This window comes from Monodon monoceros, unplaced genomic scaffold (assembly GCF_005190385.1).
Source record: "Monodon monoceros isolate NGI ecotype Baffin Bay Population unplaced genomic scaffold, NGI_Narwhal_1 Super_Scaffold_15, whole genome shotgun sequence".
Lineage (NCBI taxonomy): Eukaryota > Metazoa > Chordata > Mammalia > Artiodactyla > Monodontidae > Monodon > Monodon monoceros.
The window spans coordinates 67,213,444-67,237,016 of record NW_021703771.1 but is presented as its reverse complement, the minus strand read 5'-3'; the positions used below and the strand labels follow the sequence as shown (position 1 = coordinate 67,237,016).

Sequence of the window (23,573 nt, the reverse complement as noted above, 5' to 3'; positions counted from 1 at the left end):
TTTGGCCATAGAAATGACATGCCATACTGATACTAAGTTTAGCTCAAATGGTTACCACTTTAATATAAATTAACCTTTTCTTCAATTTATGTTTTCTGTTAATTAAAAGTGCAGATATAGAATGTTGGGAGGTACGTCCATGCAGGTGTATTACTTTTTTTTTTATTTTTATTTTTTTGGCGGTACGCAGGCCTCTCACTGTTGTGGGCTCTCCCGCTGCGGAGCACAGGCTCTGGACGCACAGCCTCAGCGGCCATGGCTCACGGGCCTAGCCGCTCCGCGGCGTGTGGGATCTTCCCGGACCAGGGCACGAACCCGTGTCCCCTGCATCGGCAGGCGGACTCTCAACCACTGCGCCAGCAGGGAAGCCCCAGGTGTATTACTTTTGAGAATATTATCTAGACAGTACCTGCGTGGGTTTTGTTGCATCTTAATCACAGTTTTGAGAAATATTCTTAATTTAGATCTAGCTTGTCTTTAGTGTCCATGAGAAAACTCTCTTCTTTTAATTTGCCTGCACAGATTGCTTATTAATCCACATAATGAATAGGAAAGAAGGTGGGTACCTAGATGGGGGCATATTTCATAGAACAAGTGGCACTGTATGTAGAAGTGATGTATCAGACAATAACTGAAAGTTAATAACTATATGTTACTGAAACAAAGGTTATCATTTTCTGAGTGGGCACTCTGACTGTGGAATCCTTGTAACCACTATGGAAAGTAGCTTATTTTAGATTTAACTCTAGTCACACTTTTAGTCTCTGAGGAAGTACACAGGGTTTTGTGAGGAACTAGGAGAGAATAAAACACTACGGTGTCGGGCTTCCCTGGTGGCGCAGTGGTTGAGAGTCCACCTGCCGATGCAGGGGACACGGGTTCGTGCCCCGGTTCGGGAAGATCCCACATGCCGCGGAGCGGCTGGGCCCGTGAGCCATGGCCGCTGAGGCTGCGCGTCCGGAGCCTGTGCTCCGCAGCGGGAGAGGCCACAACAGTGAGAGGCCCGCGTACCGCAAAAAAACAAACAAACAAACAAACAAAAAAAACCTACGGTGTCGTAATAAAAGAATTTGTACAGTTCATTAATTTTTGATCTCACTTTAGTTCATGTGGGAGCCCTGATGTTCCAATAATATGCTTGATGATAGGCCATGGGGGCACTTAAACTATTATTTAGACATTATCGAGGGCCAATTCTGAAATAGTAAATGTAGACGGAGGCTGGAAAAGGAAGGGTGTTCTTAAGCATTTGAGTGCTGCATAAATATATTTCCATTTGAAGAAGACACTAACTTTTACGGAGAGCCTGAGGGTATGAGGTGATGATTCCTCCTCTTGCTGTCGTCTAGAGAGAGTCAACCACCTGTAGGTTCTTGGACTCTCTTAGTGCTGTCCTTTGTATGGTTATACAGTCTTGAAGAGATCAAGGCACTAGTCATTTGTGCTGAAGGCCACTTAATAAAGAGAAGGTTATAATTCGGGGGGTGATTTGTAAGAAAAAATCATGGGGCTTGGAAATACGGAAGTAGAAAAATGGTCTTACTGGAACCAGATTGTGAAGCATGTAGGCAGGTAGGTTTTTCAGGAAAGGTTTATTCATTTGTGTGTGTGTGTGTGTGTGTGTGTGTGTGTGTGTGTGTATGTGTGTGTTTAAAAAGAGGTTCTCCCTTTATTCCTGTACTTTCCTGTTCACTCAGTGAGCTGTCCTCTCCATTGGACTATGCTTCAGATATTTCATTTTGAGCCGGGCTCTGACCTGGGAAAGTTCTGGCTCTAGAGGAACAATGCAGTCCTACAGTGTGTAATGAAATAGGATGTGACCTGAGAAAGAAGAGCGTCCTGATGATTTTGTTACTGCGTTTCTTGGGAGCCAGTTTTCTGGGAAAACAACAAATGACTGGCAGATGTCCATTTGAGAAGAAGAAAGACTCAATATTGGATATTATGAGAGAAGGATAAAAACTTAGGATGCCTGTATATTTTTAGAGATGCCAGCTTGTGAGACAAGTCGGTCTTTCACAGTCAAGTTGCATCAAAGACTAGTCAGAGTCTAAGAAAATGTGGAACCTCTTGTAGCAAACTGGGATCTCAAGAAACATGGAGACCCAAACAATTACTGCAGTAACTCACTATTACTCTCATCTCGTCACTACACATCTAAGGGAAACCAATCCTGAATGAAATAATGAGTTTTAAAAGAATTAACTTGGGAGAATTCAAGTCTCAATCCTTTTCACTGAATGAAGTGATAATACATTGTATTAAGTTAGATTTGTTCACTCTCATACTTCAAAGCACAAAATTGGAACATTAAAAGATTTTTTTCTGGCAGTTGCTAAAGAGAAAGTCTAAAATATGCTATCCTGCAAAACATCCTTTTATCCTCACAGTCTACTTGTTCTCTTTCATGATATAAAAGAGATGCATTTGAAAATAGCACCAGGAACCTAAAGAATTCATACTTTATTATTATGGTTTATATTTTCAATTATATGTTGATTCACAAGTTGATTTATTTTATTGCTGTCATACTGGTCTTCATGTAAGTCTATACTAAATTTATGGTAATACTGATTTCCTTTAGTATGTAATTAGGATTATAAAATAGGGTGATTTTTAGTCGTCCTTCTTTTGTTCTTTCCAAGAGTCATCATCAGCAATTAAGTATAAACCAGAGAGCATGAACTTCGAATAACATCTTCAGTGAGCTTAGGCAGTATTTGGGCAGTTACTTGCAGCTTGTGGAGTGTTAATTATATACCATTGACAGATGATTGAAAGAATAAGTAAAAATATGTTCTAATCAAAAACACAAGAATCACTGCAGTGATTTAATGGATAAAAGGATGATTGATATGAGGAGAAAAAAGACACAAAAAAGTTGATGTGAGATCACCCAGGAGACAGACAACCACAGCAGTATTTCCTAGGATCGAACACATTCGGAAACACTTTTACAATGGAGGTTCCTTTGATACAACTTGGGAAGCCCAGGGAAGTTGTTTAAAAGTTGCTGTATTCAAACTAAGTAAATAACAGTTTGATTATTTCCCAGGCCTCTTCCAGCATTCATATCACAGAGGCGCTGGCTACCAAGCTAGCCTAAGAACATCTTATGTAATACAGAAGGGGTGGTTTTAGTTTGGAGTTAGGAGTATGGAAATAGGAAGGGTTTGCTATTCCTTTTCAAAAAGATTGGAAGGAGCCCATCTGAGGTCCGTACATCTATGCTAGTCCTGTGTTCTCTGAGCCAATTTCTTGATAAAATGGGGATAGGGAATATATGTGAAATAAATGTTAATTCTAATAAACCGTGCCACTTTGATATTATTAGGTGATAAAATATACCATTGTGTTATTCAGATGTTTGGAAAATAGGACAGCAGAAGTTCTCAGGGGCTTTGGATCACTTTGAGTAGAAGCCAAGGTTACCTTCCATATTGCCCTTAGTACATGCCCGGATAGGACAACTAACATTTACTAAATCGTAAAGTCTTTCATGTATGTTTAAAATGTAAAAAAAAAAAAAAAGAAAATTTTAGTAAACTTAAAAAAATGTAACTTCTGGGAATTCCCTGGTGGTCCGGTGGTTAGGACTCAGCGCTTTCACTGCCGTGCGCCTGGGTTCAATCCTTGTTCAGGGACCTAAGATTCCACAAGCTGCATAGCCGAAAAATGAAAAAAAGTAACTTCTTTATCATGGAGGGGTAGACCTGGATGATGAACTGCATGAAAGCATCAAGATGATGATTTGTAAGTCTTTAGATTCATTTACTTGTGAATCCATAAGTTACAATGCAGTGCACATTTTCAATATCACGATTCTTTTAGCAGCCTAAATGTATTTAAAAATAGACTTTATTTTTTTAGAGCAGTTTTAGGTTCACATAAAAATTGAGTGGAATAGGGCTTCCCTGGTGGCACAGTGGTTGAGAGTCCGCCTGCCGATGCAGGGGACACGGGTTTGTGCCCTGGTCCGGGAAGATCCCACATGCCGCGGAGCGGCTGGGCCCGTGAGCCATGGCCGCTGAGCCTGCGCATCCGGAGCCTGTGCTCCGCAGTGGGAGAGGCCATAACAGTGAGAGGCCCGCGTACCAAAAAAAAAAAAAAAAAATTGAGTGGAAGAGAGACGTCCATATACTCCCTTGGCTCCCATCCACCTCTTCCCCCTCCTTCCTCCCCTCCTCCCCCCAGCACGCCTCCTCCACTATTAAAGTCTTGCACAGAGTGGTACATTTATTACAATCAATGAACCTACAATGACATGTCATTATCACCTAAAGTCCATGGTAAAGCCCTAAATATTTAAATTCCATGTCCTGATGTGAAACATTGCTTAGTTCAAATGATAAAGATATTGGCACAGTATAACATCTGTAACATTGATTCACCAGAACAGAATCTATAATTTGTTAAGCTCATTCACTTTTTATTTAAAAATGATTGTACAATACCTTATGGTCTCATTTTTAACCCTTATTAACCTTAAGTCACTGCTTCTCTGGAATTACACGTGGTTGTCATCTGGTTTATGGTTTGTAACTAAATGGAAGGCTGGAAATTTAGGATAAAGGAAACTTTAAAAATCACCATTATTTTTACATGAATAGGTAATTTCCATTTTAAAACATTCTGGCCAAAAGTTTTGTGTGCCATTAAAGTGGATATGTACAAGACTGATTCTTAAGAGACTGAGTTTTTCAAATATTAGATGAGATATGATAACTTAGGACCTAATACGTAAAAGGACTTTATATGTTGTGTTTAATAATGAAAACGTTCAGAATATGCTTTTAGAAACGTCTAAGGGGTGTCTTCTTGCCTTCTTTGACCTCACTGGAGCTGTGCAGGAGAGAACAGTTCTTTTTCCTCTTACAACTGACAGTTACTTAAGGAATCCACAAACAGGAGATGGCAAACGAGGAGAAAACATAATTGCAACAACACTGACATGCTTTTCACTTTTGATTATTTAAAAATAATCCTACTGGAGAAAAAGTCATCTTGGGGGAAATTACGTGAAAAATTAAGAAAAGAAACTTGCGCCAGGAAACTGCTTCCTCTGAGCACCTGGAAACCCACGCCTTTCCCCTCACTCCACGGAAGAAGCAGGAGGACGAGAGGCCGGGCCGGGCCGGGCTGGGCTGACCTGGGCAGGCGGAGAAGCGGCTCCCGCGCGGCCCTCGGCGCCGGGGTCCTTGCTGTCCCGGGGAGCCCGGGCCGCCCGCCCAGGAAGGGGCTGAACTTGGGCCCCCCGGGCCGCTGACACCCGAGAGAGTGTGAATGCGGTGACGTCTCCGCCGGTTTCAGCTGCACAACAGGAAATGCTCTCGGCCTCCCCGCTTCCTGCCCGGAGAAAGTGGGGCTCGTGCTCGTGCTCCCGCTGCGCCGGCCCAGACCTAGTTTCGGGACTGCGGCGCCGCCGGCTCCCCCGGGGGCAGGGCACTCTGAGAAGGCACCGACTTTGCCAAGGCTCCCTCTGCCGAGCCTGCCTGGGGACTCCGCTGTGCTGGAAAGGCCGGGAGATTGGGCGTCACAGGCCTTGGGGGAGACCGCGGCACTTGCATCATAGAGAACCCCGGTCCGCTGGACCAGAAGCCTTGGGGCGGATAGTGCTAAATAATGCTGGCTGCAGAGGGCCTGAGCGGACTTGTTCATTGCCTTGACAGAATGTACCATCTTTCTTTTTACAAAGCCCTAAAGGCAACCTCTTGTTTCACCCTACTTCTGTCACCTTTTTACTTTGTTGTGGAAGCAAAGATAGGATGTTTAGTGCAAAGCACAAGCGTCGTGCCCTTATACTCTTCGGGACAGAATCATTACAAGAAAACGCACTATTTATGATTTTCATCGTTGTTATTTAGGTCGTGAATCTTATTTGAAAAAGTGCCTATGATCTTGTGAATTTAGGAACAGTACTGTGGCCCTGGATTTACTATGCTCAAATTATAGATGCAGGTTTTTTTTGTTTTTCTTTTTTTTTTACTATTTTTCTACTTTTTTTTTTTTTGCTATAGATAGGCTTAAAAAATTGAAGCCAAGCAAATCCAGCCTTTTTAATAACACGTGTTTTACTTTGCATTAATGATCTTTTGAGTTACATTTTAGAATCATTGTTCAATAATAATCTCTTATTTAGTCACATGAATCTTGCCTCTTTCCTAGACTAGTGAGCATGGTAAAGAAGAGTAATAGTAACATCGGCTGGGCGGTCATGATTGTGATTACTTCTCTGGTCGACTCACGAGTGGCCTTTGTAATGGTAGGTTGTGCCTTTGGTTCTACGTTCAAAATGCCAGGGTTCCCTGGGAGGTCTGCTAAGGTTTCTTACATCACAGATTTGACAGAGAGGATTTAATAGATGAAAATATGATTTAGTAGTTCATAGTAAACCTAGAAAATCATTCTGAACTGGCATATACACTGTTAACATGCTTTAAGTCAAACTGAGTCACAAAGCTAATGACTGACCTATGCTTTTACAATCGTTGCCTAAATATTTTCCTTTAAAAAAATTCCCGCAGGATCATTAGATGTGGATGTAGTACCATGTCATTTCCCTTGGGATGCTTTCAGCTGATGTATGCAATATGGGAATTAAAGAGTATTTGAGTACCCTTGGAATAAGAGCTATAGACTTAAACATTACATCTTTTTCAGATAGCTTTTTCCTTTGACAGAATATAACATAAATATCCTCTCTTTTTACCATGTGAGCCTCATTCAAGTTGTTTTCATAGCACTCTTATTTGGTTGTGAGATGCACAAAAATATTTGTACAGATATTCTCAGTGACCCTCTGAAGGAAATAAAGTTAGAAGTTAAGAACAGAGGGGAAGTTGTGACTGCTCCATATTATGCCAAAGAGAGTGGACTCCATTAAAGTTTGCTCTCAATAGTTAAACGGATTCAAGGGGCAAATGGGATGGTTTGAGGGAAAATGTGTTGTAAAGCTGGAAAGCAATACGTTAATGCAAGATTCTGTGTGTGTGTTTTTTTAATGTGATTCTTTTTTCCCATCTCTCCCCCATAATAAAATTACACAGGAGTAATATCTGAAATAACAAGGAAAACTGTTAAAGTGGAAATTAGTTTCAATCCTTTGTGGCCACAATGTAGTTGGGTCCCCTGCATTATGCCTATTTGCTTTATAATAAGATTTAACTGCTTTTAAACCGAGCTTGGACATTTGTAGCACTGGTATTATGGAAGTATTTATTTAGCAGTATTAATATAAGGGTCAATTACTCCAGATCTGTATTAGCAATAATCCGCAGTTTTTATGCAGCATCTCATTGGGGGTGCCAAGTAGGATCCTTAGACACATTAATTAAATCGCATAACAACCAGGAGATTAGCGTGCTGTTTTGTAAAAACCACTGTGTGAGGCATTCTTAGGGACTGTACATAGAATCTGCCTTTTTATAATGTTAACCCAAACCCAACACCTCATCTGTAATTGTGGTCCAAACATATATAACTTGATTCATATAGGAGTTACAAATATATCTACTATGGGAGGTAGATTCTACTTTTTATGTGGCAGGAAACTTTTGTGCCTGGATAGTGAACAAAACTATAAATCTGAGTAGGGTGGGTAGAGGAATAAATCGTTTATTTCTCAGCTGAGAAGTTTGTGCTTCTTGGAGGAAAATCCTAGAATAAATGCAATCCATTGTATCTTGGAATCATAATTTGAAATATTTAAAAAAGTATTTTAAAAAAAATTTGTTTTCTACTGTCTGCCTTTCCCAGTGAATTTCACAAGCCAGGGCAGAGTTTGTCTTGTCCTCACTGATTCCTCAAGGCCTAGAGCAGGGCCCTGCCCAGAGCAGTTGCCCGGGGCACAGGTGCCCATTGAAGATACTAAGATGCTGCCACTATCTCTCATGTTTTAGACGCAGTTTCCTCTTTCTGGGCTGTAATTTCAGAGTCCTCTTTTTGTTCAGTGGTTTGAATTCAGCGAATATGAGACAGTATTTGATTTTTTTCAAAGAAGTGTAAACACATAGTAGATGCACGGTAGGCATTTAGTAAGTTGAAAAATGTTGAAAGAAGCATGATATTTAGCAATATCGTCAGCCTGGGTGCTTTGTTTACTGTACTATCATGTGTAGCCCTCCTTTTTCATCTAAGGAGAATCGTTTTTTAACAAACGTATTGACCTATTGATTTACAAAGGAAGACCTTCAGTGAAGCAAGAGATCAGTCCACTTGAATTTGAATCATTTTTATTAGCACTTAACCCTAAGGCGCTACATACCAGTATGAGATCCAAAGATTCTTTGAGCTCTTAAACATGATTTCTCTTTGACCATTCATTGCCTAATAGGATCTTTGATGTTGCCTTTGAACCTTTCTGGAATTGGGGATTGTGGATTAAAAGGCCACTTCTCTACTTTCAGTGCCTAGGATGGTGCCCAGCATAGAATCTAGGGGCTCAAGAGGGCTAGCTTCGTGGGTGGGTATGTGACCTGTGCAGCCCCACAGGCCCCTGAGCTTGGTTTAATGCTCTGTTGCCTGGAAATTCTTAGTTTTTGAACGAGGGGCCTTGTGTTCCTGCTTTGCACTGGGCTTTGTAAATTATGTAGCTGATCTTGGTGCTCAATAAATATTTGTGACAAAATGAGTAAGTTGAGTATAGGACTTGGAAACTTAGATATTTTATTCCTGAAAGCATTGGTTTGATGGTGGGTCTTAGTTTCCCTGTCTCTCTGAGGTGCAATGAATGAAAAGCAGACTGGGTTCCATCCAATAAAGTATCTCAACTAGAATATTATTTGGAAGTGAATATGAATGGCCTTAAAAAAAAAGTATTTTCCAAAGTGTTCAATATAACCTCTTGGTTGGGTTGGGCTAAGTAAAAGTTCTGATAGAGTGTGGAAGATTGAAGCTAACATAATGGGAAATGTAATAGGTAGCATCACCTCTCTATTTTATTCTTTCCTTTATGGTGTCAGCTGTATTTCAGTTCGTGTTTATTTAAGTATTAACTTATAAATATTTGTCCTTATCAGTGATGCAGTTGTTCATAATTATTGATTTATTGATAATACTCAGTGTGTTAGATATTGGGCAGAATTTATATTAAAACATGTTTCTTCGTTTTCTGGAGAGTATGGATGAGTATGTAAAATAATGAGAGAAGGTATATAGTAGTGGAAGGAGCATGCTGTGGTCATCTGGTCTTTCCTTTGCCTCCAGAGACAAGTTGGTCTTTAAAAAAAAAAATCTATATTTAATGCTCTAGGGATGTAAATTTCATCATCCTTGTTGAGAGCCAGTTCTGTTGCTTAATCACGTTTATGGCTAGAGAAGAGGCAGTATAGAGCATGACCAGGAGTGTGGGTTTCAGAGCTGGGCTGCCTGGGTTTGAACGTTGCCTCAGCCACTTTCTAGTTGTGTGACTTTGGGAAAGTTGCATCATGTCTCTTAGCCTCAGTTTTCCTCACCTGTACAACAGGGGTAATTCCTAAAACGGATCTCAAAGGTTGTCCTGAGGATTAAATGAGTTAATATATGTAAAGTACTTGGTCTATCATAAGCACTCAATACATACTAGGAAAGGAGGAAATTGTAAAAAGTCTACTTATTTACCTATTTAAGTTACTTATATATTATCAAATAATAATTGAAAGCTTACATCGCTACCCTCAAAGCCATCATGGTCTAGCGAGGGAACTGACTTGTAATCCAAGGACTAGGATATTGTGGAATAAGTGCAAAAATAGAAGGCAGTAGAGGGTGAGAAGACCTGGAAGGAGCCCTAAGCCATCCTTGGGGGAGGGGTGAACCGTTCTCTCAGCAGCTTTTCTGAGGGTCAGTAGGTCTCTAGAACAGTGTGGTGAAGGTTTGAGAATGCATGGGGGAGTTTGGGGAATCCTAAATAGTTTAGTGTGTGTGAAGCTTAAAGGATAATTGGGAGCTCATGAAAAATAGGGTAGAGATGTAAGCTGAGACCAGGCCATGAAGATGTGGACCAGAGATACAGGAGGGCAACCAGGAAAGTCATATCGTAGGAGCCAGGGTTTCCCCAAAGAGGGAGGGAGTGTCAATACCAAAGGCTATGGACAGTTAAAGTAAGATAAAAACTGAAAAGTGATTTAATAACTAGGAGATGGCTGGCATTTATTTTTTATCATTTGCTATTTCGTGTGAATGGCTTTTTAAGCTCCTACTATTGGTAGGTGTAGGGAAGACATTTAAATTAGACACTGAAGTTTCTGATTTAGGATTAAATCCTCAAATTACCAAAAGAAGTTTAAAATCCTTTTTTCTCTAGTGTTTTCAGATTAGGATAAACAAGTTCAAAGTTAGTTCATGACCCCACTCCATTGTCATCTTCAGTTGGGAGTGGGCAATAGAGCTTATTTATCATTGTAACTTTAGAATCTGATCAAGCTTTTAGTTAATAGTGATAACTAAAAATAAAAATTATTTAGTGCCAGGCACTTTTCTAGGCACTTGACGTGTGTTAATTTAATCCATATCTTTAAATCTTTATCCTCTTATCAGGTGGGGCTTTCAGTCTCCTCATTTTAAAGGTGAAAAAGCTGAAGGACAGAGAGATAAAGTATCTTGTCCAAGGTCGCAAAGCTAGTGTATTTTGGAGCTTGCGTTTAACAGGCAGTCTGAATTCAAACCTCAAGACACCTCTTTCTCATGACTGACCCTCCTGCTTCCTTACTGTAGTTGTTTTACGTTTGCTGGATACATGGGTGAATGAATGAATAAATTACTGGAAACAGATGGGATTGATAATTACTCTTATCCAGGTTAGTAAATCTGATTTAAAAAAGTCTTTCTCCCTGTTAGTGGTTAAGTTTCTTTTCTTTTTCTAAGGGCACTTTTTTTTTTTTAAATTATTTCAAACAATAATCCAGCTCCTAAAGTCTTGAAGTTTAAGATGTATTTGGGAATTTGTTTCTTGGTAGCTGGGGAATAGCCAAATGAGCTCTCTTTCTGGTATGGGTCTTGGGGGGGTGGGTCCTCAGTTTGTTAGTGGTGGTAATCCAGAACGGGAACGTGTTACCTGGGTGGTACAAGAGTGGAACAGTACTGGAACTCCCTGGGAAGTGGTAGCACTGTGAGCCACTGGACCAAGGCCAGCTCTGAGTGCCCTGACCTTTAGAAGCCAGGACTCTTGGAGATACCAAGATAACTGAGTGACAAATAAGTAGCAGAAGATGACAGGAGGGACATTATTCTTATGTTTGTGACTTTCTTTTTAGCTGTAACTCTGTGACCTTATGTAGCAGGTATGCAAAATTGTCTATAACTCTTATCTTTGGAGGTGAAATGAGTGTGAAAGGAAATGTTTGCAGGGCTTATAGAAAATTTGACTACTGTGTCTTTACAATGAACAGAATAACTTCATATGATGAAACTAAATTTCCTACTGTAGAAATATTTTTAAAAAGTTTATGTTTGACATAAAAATTGTGCTTGAAAGGTCTCTGTTTTTACCCAGAATAAAAAATATGTAGAGTGTTTTTTAACTCCTGTGGTTTCATCTGTGAATAGGTAACTGAGACATTTCTGCCTCCACTGAGGACCAAGATTCTTTGCTCTTTAACATTACTGACCAATGTGGAATTGGCATATATTTATTTATAAGTTATTAATATTACTTGAGCATAGTCACACTAAATGTGAAAGGAGTGGAGTGAGAGCTGTGTCAGGGTATGTTTTTTTAAACTAAATATGATTATCAATATTTAAACATGTAACGTTACTATTCTTGCACAGATGATGGATATTGCGTTTTATTTCCTAAAGGTTAATAGGTTTGAACATAGAGTTTATTTGTAGAAGGAAAATAAGAGGAAATTTATAAAAGTGGGTCTTTGAATAGAATAATAATAAACTTATCCATCCTATAAACTGCATTACGACATGTGTTTCATTAAGAGCAATGTGATTTGAAAAAAAGGCCTGTATGTGAGAAGACTACTGTGGACCTAGATTTAATTAGAAGATATTTGTAGACGGTTCCTGATTTGAGCTGTCACTGGCAAAGCACATCCCTGACCTCGCCAAAGAGAATCTAGTAAGATTCACTTTTTGATTTTTAAAGCACAATTATAATCAAGTCTTAAAATATGAAGCTCTGAAATGGGGGAATCAAAGCTCTGTCATCAGGAAGAAGATAGAGGAATTTTATATATTTCATACAAAATGCATTTCATACTATTATTTTCTAGTTTTCCTTTTATTTACTTTATTTAGATCATATCTCATGAAAAAAGAGAGTTGAGCTGACTTACTTTAAAGGTCTTTATAATTTTTGACAGTTCTTTTTGCTTGTGTTTTTATAGACCTAAAATTTTTTTAAAAATGGCAAATACACTGGAATTAAGAAATCCAGTGTGAGTGAATGAAAATGTCATTAAAGGGACAGATCAGTGACTTGGAGTTAACAAAGACATTTAAATCAAAGTGGAAAATATGTTTTAAAAAATAAAACAATCTAGATTGTATGACTTAAAAGTAAAATAATATGTAGGGAATTATATACTAAGAAGAAACACATGAATGTGTTAATAACAGATATTTATATTAAAAAAAATCATGGTGAGAATGATTTAATCTCAGACTTCAGGCTCTCTCAGTTAAATTGCTTTTATGCCATCCTCATTTTCAAAATTATTGAAACCTGTATGTGTCAGTTTGTTTTTACATTGCTTGGTCATGGGAGAAAAAACATTTGTGTAAGTTAAGGCTCTTTCATTCATTTATTTCCCCTGTACTTATAAGATATGAACATGTTAGTTCTCTAAAATTGAAAGCACATTGTGTTTATTGGTGAATAAGAAGTTCTTATAGAGTGCTCTATTTTTACAGCTGTGCTTCATGGCATCACGTTCCAAAGAGGTCAGCTGGGCATGACCTCATGGGCATGAATCTTGGGGAGACAATTCTGAGACAGCCACAGGCCTGCAGAGTTGAAAGCCAATGCAGAATGCCCAAATGCTGTAGTTAGGGGGCATCTAGTCTATTAGTGCTTCAATAGGGCTTTTTGGTTGTTTTTTTTTTAAAGTAGAATCTAAATTCAAAACTGAATTCAAAGATAAGAGGACCAAGTAGGGTATACGGCCCAGGAAGATGTAGCTAGTAGGAAGCAGAATTTGCATCCATGAAAACTCTGGGTACTGTTGCAGTTTTAACTCTGAGTTTGCTTAATAGAAAAAATAAATAGGATGGTGAAGAGAAGGGTCGGGGTGGGGGGTGTTGAAGGAAGAAAGTATTGAAAAAGGGAGGAGAGAGATTATTGTGATAGTTTCATTTCAGTACTAATAGTGTTCTTGTTAAAATTATGGAAAAATATTATAGTTTTGAGAATGTGTGTGAAGCTATTTGAGAGACAGAATTTGTTTATCTGATGTACAGATACGATTATTTTGGGGATATTGCTTAGCGTTGTTGCCCTTTGTACAATCATGTCCAAGGTTTGTGGCAGCTGTTGGGTACACATATCATTGCAAGTTGTACATAAGACTCTCATAAAATAAAATAAAATCTGAAATACTAACATTTCCCCATCATTTAGAAAAGATGTGTTACATTCTCTTTTATCATCACTGTTAATGAGAATGAAATTTGTCAATTTGAAGTTCACATGCACTCATACCTGTTGCCATCTTCTGTGGGTGAGCTTTACAGGGAAGTCATACATGTGGCTTCTGCTGGCTGTTGCTGTGGCCTTCTCAGCACCACACCAAGACATGCACTCAGGAAAATTTGAGGAAAATGTTTTAATAGGGCTGGGATGAGTAAGTGACTCTCATTTTGGAGATGTAACACCAGTACTTTATTTTTCTACTATTAAGCGTATTTTATTTTTCAAATCAAGTTTTGAAAAAGTTTGATCATCTTGGAGAAGGAAGAATTGGTGGCAAAACTGAGAGCATATCACAGATGAAACTGTTACTTAACTTTCACTTACTCATATGTGGACGATTAGAATAAGAGTAGGAAAGAAGTTAGCTAATTAGATTTGAAATTTTTAGTGACATAAATTAATAATTGTTTGTGGCAGCATACGTATTAACAATACCATATTAGAAGAAATATGTTTAAAATCTAGTTTAGCTAAACTAAACTATTGCCTATAATATTTTTGTATATCCACTGGGTTAGAATAGAAGCTTTTGGAAAATTAAAAAGTACTGTATATAAAGAAAGAATTTGCATTACAGTATGATAGACAATTAAAACACCGTAGCTTCTTTCAACACATATATTATGTTTGCTTACTATTCCTTAAGTTACTTAACAAATATTTATCGAATGTCTGTTTATATGCCAAACACTGTTCTAAGAGCTGGAGATACAGTGGGAACAATAAAGTCGTGGTTTCAGCCCTTGTGGGGGACACTCATCCATATTATTCCAATAGTCATATGAATGTATAATTACAAACTATGCTTAAGTGCTACTCAGGAGAAGAGTAAGGTGCGAGGAGAGAGGAGAATGGGGCAGCTTTGTCTTTTTGGCGAAGCCCAGGAAAGATCTTCTGAGGAGGGTTGTGTTGAGCCCAGAGTGACTGATGAGAAGACATTAACTAAGTGAAGGGAGTTGGCGGGTTCTGCAGGTGGAGGGAGCAGCTTGCACACTGGCCCGTGATGGGCGGGATCATGGGTCCCATCAAAATCAAAGGAGCACTACTGTGGCTGGAGCACCTTCAAGAGCAAGGGAGGTGAAGGGGGAGAGTCGGTAGGGCCATTCCATGCAGAGCCTTGGTTTAGGATTTTGGTCTTTATCCTAAGACGAATGGAATGGAAAGCCAAAGAAGTTGTTTGAGCATGGAGATGAAAGGGTCAAATTTGCTTTGTGAATATTACTCAGTCTGCTGGGGAACAAATTGGAGGGTGCCAAGAATGGATCTGGAACTAGTCAAGAGGCTATTGCAGTAATCTAGGGAGTGGATTGTTAACATTGGATTAATCCACTGCAGTGGAGCGGTGGAGGTGGAGAATGGGGAAAAGTGGGGAGATTTGAGAAGTTTCCATGGGGAGAAATAGAGGATTTGTTGGTGGATTGAATGTGGAAAGTGAAGGAGAGGAAATAGCCAAGAATGAATCCTGTGTGTGGCCTGTGCACCTGAATGGGCAGAGTTGCCATTCCTTGGCCTGAGAGGAGCCCGGTTTCAGGGAGTGGTGATGTTAGTTTTTGGATTTGTTGAGTATAAAGTGGCTTTGAACTATCCATGTGGAGATGTCAAATAGCCAGTTGCACATGTGGATCTAGAGGAGAGATTGGAGATAGAAATTTGGGAGCCATCAGCATATAGATGGTAATTGAATTGGGGTAGATGAAAGGATGTGAAGGAGAATATTTAGTGTGAGAAGAAGAGAAGTCTTGGGGCCAACCCTGGAGAATCCCCAACTTTTAAAATCTTGAAACAAGGGAATGAGCCCACCAAGAAGATTAGAAAAGGCTGGCCAGAGAAGAACAACAACAATAAAGAGAGTCCAGTGTCACAGCCTCAAAGTGAGGAGAGATGTTAGTTTTCCAGGGCTGCTATGACAAAGTACCATAAACTAGGTACCTGAAAATAACAGAAATTTATTTTCTCACAGCTCTGGATATTAGAAGTCTGAAGTCAAAATGTCAGCAGGGTTGGTTCCTTCTGAGGGCCATGAGGAAGAATATATTCCATGCCTCTCTCCTAGCTTCTGGTTCAGGCCTACAGTCCTTGTGGTTCCTTGGCTGGTAGATACATCACTGCAATATTGGTCTCCATCTTCACATGCTGTTCTCTCTGTATCTCTGTGTCTTCACATGGCATCTTCTCCTAAGAACACTAGTCATACTGGATTAGGGTCCCACTGTACTCCAGTATCACCTCATCTTAACTAATTATATCTGCAACAACTCTATTTCCAAATAAGGTTACATTCTAAGGTACTGGGGTTCGAACTTCAGTATCTTTTTTTTTTTTGTGGGGCGGGGCCCCAATTCAAATATAAGCAGATGGACTCTGTGTGAGACCTTACAGGGGAGGCAGTGACAATTAAGACAGAGTTCCCATTCTGATATAATATTTTAGCACAGGTAGTGTTCTTCTGTCCAATGAGGTCCAAATAAAGTGAGTATGGTGGCTGAGCTGAATGTGAGGGTGCAATAGAAAGAGGGAGGATAAGATGGGAAAAAAATCTTAGAAGAAATGAAATTTGAATTGGGCCTTGACAGATGGGGTTCAGGATTTAAATTTGCAGACAGTCGAAGTAGAGGGGCCATTATGGGGGAGAAAATCTGCCCAAAGTCTTGATCTAGAAAAATGTTCCCAGCCTTTAAAAAGTAGGAATCTGTTATATGTAATTTAACATCAAAGAGCCATGTACCTACTGGTTCCCCTTTATATGAAGGGATATTAGATGTATTGTTTGTTGCAAGGAGTCTTGTGGCATGAATAAGGCTGGGTTGTACATTCAGTTGCTTTAGCCAGCAGTTGCTTATTGAGAACTTACTCTGTGCCAGGCACAGTGCCAAGGGCTGGGGATAAATCAGAGTTTAATTAGGTATTTCACCATCCCTCCCCACACCTCTGCATTAACCATCATTCTAACACACACTTTATGGTTAATAATAGGAGGATTTTATCTTATGACCACATCCATTTTCGCAGTCATAAGTTTAACTAATAATAATTGCACATCTTACTCAGGGCCAAGCACTATTCTAAATACTAACATTATGTTAACAAATTTAATCTTTACCAAAACCCCTATGAAATAGGTTCTACAATATTTCATAGACGTTAAGGTGCCATCACTCGTAAGATGGCATTTGATGTATTTCTAAGAAAGAACAGTAAACCCTACAATTAATTGAAAGACACCATCTGGCTTCAGAAGTGTTGAAATATGAAAACTATGCATATGTCTTAGAATTGGTGGACAACTTAAATTTGATGGCATATGGTAACTGTCGTTAGTTGACAGATGAGGAAATGGAGGCACCGAGAAGGTAAATAGCTTGCCCAGGGTTACACACGGATATGCAGTGATGCCCGGAGTCTAATACAGGGGGCTTAGCCATCCTGGTCCATCGCCTGTACCGCGACTGCAAAATCCAAGCACCTCCCCAGCGCCTTTGTTCATATACTGGGAGCCTGGTAGTGTTTCAGGGCCCCAGGTTGACCAAGTTTGGGGGACGTTGTGGCAGAAAAGGTGTGTGCGGAGGTGCAACTTGCTGTTGGCGATTTGGCTAATCAAGCATTTGGCAGGGTGGGGCTTTTGGTTGCTTTTTATCAATCTAAAATGTTAAAAATGAAGAAAGGCCATAATGATGAGCAAAGAAGATGGGGGTGAAGGTGAGGTAGGGGCAGGAGTGGGTGACTTTCTTGTGGAAAATGATGCGTCTACACGGGTTTGAAGTTTCGCTTCCTCTGTAGGCCACCTTAGCACCCCCTCTAGCCCTTATCTTGATCTCTCCGACTGTCATCACTTGTGCTCTCGCTCTTTTGCCTGGTTTCATTTCCTGTGAAGTTACCTTTCCCCTGGCCTAAGGTGGCCCTGAAGGTATCTTTAGCTTCCACGGCTTGTGGGAAAGTGTCCTGAAAGCTTAATTAAGAACTGGAAACTGAATTAAAGTTGACTAAATAAAACCCTGAGTGGTGAAGTACAAATGTGATAACTTTCCCTTTTTAATTTTTCCATCTTCATAGACACATCCAGTGTGCCCTGATACATGGGTTGCCCCCCGCAACAGGTTTTTTCTTTTTTTAAATGAGACCTTTAATTAATTAATTTATGTATTTATTTATTGGCTGCGTTGGGTCTTCGTAGCTGCGCGCGGGCTCTCTCTAGTTGCGGCGAGGGGGGGCTACTCTTCGTTGCGGTGTGCGGGCTTCTCATCGCGGTGGCTTCTCTTGTTGCAGAGCACGGGCTCTGGGCGTGCTCAGTAGTTGTGGTTTGCGGGCTCTAGAGCGCAGGCTCAGTGGTTGTGGCGCACGGGCTCAGCTGCTCCGCGGCATGTGGGATCTTCCCAGACCAGGGCTTGAACCTGTGTCCCCTGCATTGGCAGGCAGATTCTCAACCACTGCACCACCAGGGAAGCCCGCCCCAACAGGCTTTTAAAAAATATCAGATATTGTTCATATGTTAGATTATTTGAAACTATCCAAATGATAACAGGAAGGAAATTTACTTTTTTTTTTTAGTGGTCCAGAGGAAGTTCTCAGAGTGAGAGAAGGGGTTCTCATTTGAATCCCAAGGCTTGAGGTTTTGAGGACAGTGTAATTGCATGAATAAGAATCAAACTGATACAAACTTTATTGAAAAAGCTTCTCCTAAGCTATGCTGTCCAATTCCCGTAGGGCACTGAGAGCACTGGCTTTGTCACCCTGCACAGGGGTTGGGGCCAGTCTCTGTGTGCTGGCTGATGACACTGACGTAGGGTAGCTGACGGGTAGCCCAGTGCTCCTCTGGTTTATGATATCAGCTCAGCACATTTTCGGACCTACTCCTAAAAGAATTTGATTTTTCTCCTTCTAAATATGCAGCACAAGCAATATTTCCATCTAAGCAGTTACCACTTGGTAATGATTACAAAACCTTACCATGCTTTAGACCTTTTTCTGTCTTCCTTTCATTTCTATATTTTTATTCTCTGGATGGTCCCATTAATATTATGCTCTACCTAGTAGTCTTTTTTTTTTTTTTTTTTGCGGTACGCGGGCCTCTCACTGTTGTGGCCTCTCCCGTTGCGGAGCACAGGCTCCGGACGCGCAGGCTCAGCGGCCATGGCTCACGGGCCCAGCCGCTCCGCGGCATGTAGGATCTTCCCGGACCGGGGCACGAACCCGTGTCCCCTGCATCAGCAGGCGGACTCTCAACCACGACGCCACCAGGGAAGCCCCTTAGTAGTCTTTTAATTAAGAATATACCTTGTATTTATGGAACTCTTATTGAGTTGGGTTGTGAGAGTGCTCAAGTGACCCCTCTGGTCTGGAGGAGCTCACTGTAGGGGGAATGATGTGCACATAACTATCAAGCTAGGATGAAAACCACCATGAAAAGAGAAGTACGATGAGCAGAAGGGATTAATAGATGTCTGAGGAGCAAGCTATGAATTTCTGCTCAAGGCACTTGGACAGGCTTAGTGGAAGGGAACAACACAGTTTGGTCAGTGTTGTTGGCATATGTTTAGAACTAGATGTAAATAACAACTGTTGTTTGTATTGGGATCTGTAGTTGTATTTTCGGAAGGAATGGTACCCTGGAGCAGTGGTGTCCAATGGAACTCTGCAGCAATGGGACTGTCCTATATCTGCACTGGCCACAGGGTAGCTACTAACCCCATGTGGCTTTGGAGCACTTGAAATGTGGCTGGTGCACCTGAGGGACTAAATGTTTAATTTAATTTAATGTTAATTTTAAATTAAATTTAAACAGCTACCTGTGGTTATCATATTGGACACTACAGCCAGAGGAAAGATGTGTCTAGTTAACCCAGTATGGCGATTTGGAGTGGTCATTTTGATCACAAATCAAAGAGACTTTATTTTTCAACACAATTTGTCATAAATGCTAGTGCTGCTGGAGCAGTCATGAGATGCTAAAGTACAGTGACTCTTTATTAAGAAATAATGACTGGTTAGTTAAATTAGTCACACACTCGTGTGCATACGTGTATGCTCACATGTGGCCACGCGCACACAGGCGTGTGCACGCGTGCATGCACACACACACAAAAACACACACACACCTCTTCCCCCTGGCTTCTTGAAATGGAGGGAGGGAGAAACATAATGTTTTTGAATGGCTTGCTGTTTTGAAGGACAGGTGATGAACTAATTACCCTTCTACCTGGGGCAGTGTCAGGCTGGGCGGAGAATCTCTGATGGAAGGAAAGGACCAGTTCTGGAAAGGGCCTCAGATGATTCTTAGTTTCCTCATCTATAAACTGGGCATAACAATACCTCCTCTGTCTGCCTCAAAAGATAATATGTATTTGTAAAAGCTCATTTTCAAGGTTCGCCCAAACAATGTCTAAGGTTTTGCTAACCCTGCATCTGGGCATTTCTCTGTGGCAGCAAGAGATATGATGATACGTATTTTCTTCTTGATCTTAAGTGCCCTCTGGCAACCCCTACACCTCTTCAGAGGCTCGCGCTTGAAAATCTCTCCTTTTCAGTTCTGCCCCACGCTTGTCTTGGAAGTCTTCCTTTATGGGTTCCAGTGGTACTCTGCTCAGGCCTGGACTCGGCCCCTCTCAATGTTCGTTTGCCCACCGTACAGCGGAATGCTGCTGGGCCCCCATCAGCTCCCCCTGAATGCTGCGTGTGTCTATTTTAAAGCTTTTTCATTTGTCTGTGTTTTGTCTTCCTGGTCAGAATAGAAGCTTCCTGGGCAGCGACAGCTTTTCAACGTTATTTTTTTAAAACTTTTTAAACTTAATTTTATCCAGTGCTTTGCAGAGGGTGGCACTTGGTAAGTGTGACAGGCTGATAGTGAAATAAGGACTTGGGTCTTTAAGCTCAGCCTGACATCTTCAATAAGCACTCTTTGATTATTCAGATCAGTGGTTTCAAGCTTTATCATGCTCAACAGGCTCCCGAGGTGCTTTAAAAAAGTTCAAGTTCTTAGGCTCTATAAATACGATTCACTAGGTCTGAGGAGGAGCATAGGAAACCTGAATTTTAAGAAGCAAATCAGGCAACTCTGATGCAGGTGATTTGAGGACTACTCTTTGAGAAACATAGTCTATATGTTATGATACCATTTCCAAGTACTCTGCTTAAAGAAACCTTTTCTGACAGCAAATATATTTCTTTTAAGCAGAAGTGTGGGGTTTTTAATGTTTTTGTAATGTTTTTAGAAGGGGTTGGGAGAAGAGGTGGGAAATTTTGTGGGTAGAACATTTGCTTAAACTGTCTTCTCAAATGCCTGTCTGGGTCAATAAGATAATAGAAATATCACATCAGAAAGAACGCCACGATTTCATCAAACCACAGTGATATAAAACGCTTAATAAGCCATCACTTGGAGCTTATTTGTCCTTATTTGAGTCTCAGTTTTCACTGGCTCGGTGATCCAATCTTCTAGAGATGATCAGGAGCTGTACATTAGAGGGAAGGAGAAGAGTGTCGCTGGTAAAGGATGGCACACTGATTGCAAGAGTGATAGCGGACAGCCTGAAAGTGAAGAAGGAAATAGACAAACTGTAGAGATCAGACATAAGATCTTAAAAAGGCAAACAAAATGTAGGCCAATGGGGAAGCCGAAGAGTGAAGGAGTAAGCAAATGCATGCATCTCAGTAGCTTGAGGAGGCATTACTGAGTTACCCCAGTTTACAGTAACTGTTGATCTTTCTTCTTAGAATCTAAGTTCTACCAGGGCTGAGACCATGCTTATCCCATCTGGTACTGCATTTCCAGGGCTTAATGTATTCCTTGTCTTATAGGAGAGTCTCCAATAAGTGTTTGTGTGTGTGTGCATGTATAAGATTTGCTATAGTAATCTATGCTCATGATAACGACTCTAGTATTTTTCTAATAAATCAATATAAATAAATATGTAGGTGTTCTGGGTGATCCGTGTTCATGATAATGACCCTGAGAATTTTTTGGCTGAAAGCCAAGTACTTTTAACCTTTTCAACATATATTTTTAAAAAATCTCAAAAATTTTTGGTATGTGAAGGCTTATTTTACATCCTTAGTATGTAATTCATTCCCCAGCTCTGTACTCTTTAATATTGTTGCCCTTTCCTCTGCCCTGTTCATATTTAAATTGTCTTAAAATGCATGAGGTTTATTTTTCAGATTATAAATGCTCATATATGTAGATACATACTAAAATATTTTGAATCATCAACCAGTGTACACTATACCAATGCCACGTGAACACAGCATATTTTAAAGTCTTCAAAAATATTCAGATAGATTTATGTATATAGATAGAAATCTGTATATACCAATTTGAAGATGTCTCTTTTTATATAGTTAATGCCAAATCATATTTTATATGGCTAATCATCCTTTGATATATCATAATGGTTTCCCTGGAGCATGACACATCTATTAAAATTGATATTTTAGCATGCATACTAATTAAGAAAATGTTTATTATGTGCTAGGCAAAAACATGGGCTCCATATAGTAGAGAAAACCATATTTAGATCCTTCCGAGATAGTATATCTCCTCTCCAGGTGTTTCTCATTTGTATTTAAACTTGCTCTTTAGTAGGTTTTTGTTAACTGAAAAAGGAAAATCATTTCTTGATATTATATAAAGCAGGTTAAATTGTGCTGGCTTACTTTGTATTTTGTTTCAAAACTGTGCTTTTAATTGGTCATGTAGAATTGGGAATTCATTTTCTCAGAAGGTTGTGTCCTACTGGCAGGAGGAAGAGGTGAAGAGGAAATTCTCTTTTTCCATAAGTACATGTTTGGTCTTAGGCAAAATTTTTTTTTTTTTTTTTTTTTTTTTTTTTTTTGCGGTACGCGGGCCTCTCACTGTTGTGGCCTCTCCCGTGGCAGAGCACAGGCTCCAGACGCGCAGGCTCAGCGGCCATGGCTCACGGGCTCAGCCGCTCCGCGGCATGTGGGATCTTCCCGGACCAGGCCACGAACCCGTGTCCCCTGCATCGGCAGGTGGACTCTCAACCACTGCGCCACCAGGGAAGCCCTTAGGCAAAGTTTTGAAATAAGGAGAAGTGTGACTCTGAGAGTGACATCCTGCCACTTAGCACCCCCTCCAACCTAGTGGGCCTGAGGGCATCAGGTTATCAAAATTTAGTCCTACGTTATCTATCACTATATTCCTTTCCAGTCTAAACTACTCCAACATTTCTAGTTCCTGAATCATCTGTTTCCATCCCAACCAAAAGTCCCAGTCAACAGTTATTTAAGTACCTATCCTGATTTGGGCAATGAGCTTGGAACTGTGTAGAAAGAAAGGTGAATCCTATGCTATTTACATTTTCAGGGAGTATACATAAAATCTAGGATTGCTTATAAGACATGCATAACTAACTCATTATACTGGAAGACAGAATATGCATAAAAGAGGCATAGACCAAATGAAATGAAAGTTCAAAGAAAAAGACTACAACCAATTGTAGGAACTGGGAAAGGTTTTATGGACTTTGAAGAATGTTTAGCATCTTAAAAGCAGAGATGCGGTTGAGAGATGGCATTCCAGGTGGAGAGAATGTTACAGATGAAAGTAGGAGCACCCCATATGGCTGCCTAAGAGTTGAATATTGCTAAACTTTTGAAGGCAGCATTCACATAGGCTGTGATATAAATGGTGCCCCCTGTAGTTGTTCAGCATGGTGGCCGTGAGTGAAAGCCAGGAGGCAAGAAGTGTGCAAGGATAGGATCAGAGAATCATAAGGAGTATAGCCTGGACCATATTGTGATGGATCTTTAATGAAAGAGTGAAGTTGTTTTACCCCTTTCACTGTGAGCTAAAAGGTCTTAAAACCTTCTCAAACTCTAAGATTCTATGATTTCTCTAATTCAGTTGGTAAGAGGGGCTGAGGAAGATTTTTGAGCAATGGAGTGGCTCAAATTTTCAGAAGATGAGTATATATATATATATATATATATATATATATAT

At 40.2% G+C, this 23,573-nt stretch overlaps 1 protein-coding gene across 7 annotated transcripts in view; it reads left to right on the top strand.

Annotated features, from left to right (window-relative positions):
• The window catches only part of HIVEP2 (human immunodeficiency virus type I enhancer binding protein 2), a 193,102-nt gene that overhangs the window by 14,917 nt on the left and 154,612 nt on the right, over positions 1–23,573 (top strand). The window contains exon 1 of one of the 7 annotated variants that reach the window (XM_029223573.1): positions 1,036–6,262. The exons of the other annotated variants lie outside the window; for them this stretch is intronic. The gene's annotated coding sequence lies outside the window, so the exon portion shown is untranslated. Of the gene's footprint in view, positions 1–1,035; positions 6,263–23,573 lie in introns of those variants that run through there. 7 annotated transcript variants of the gene reach the window in all.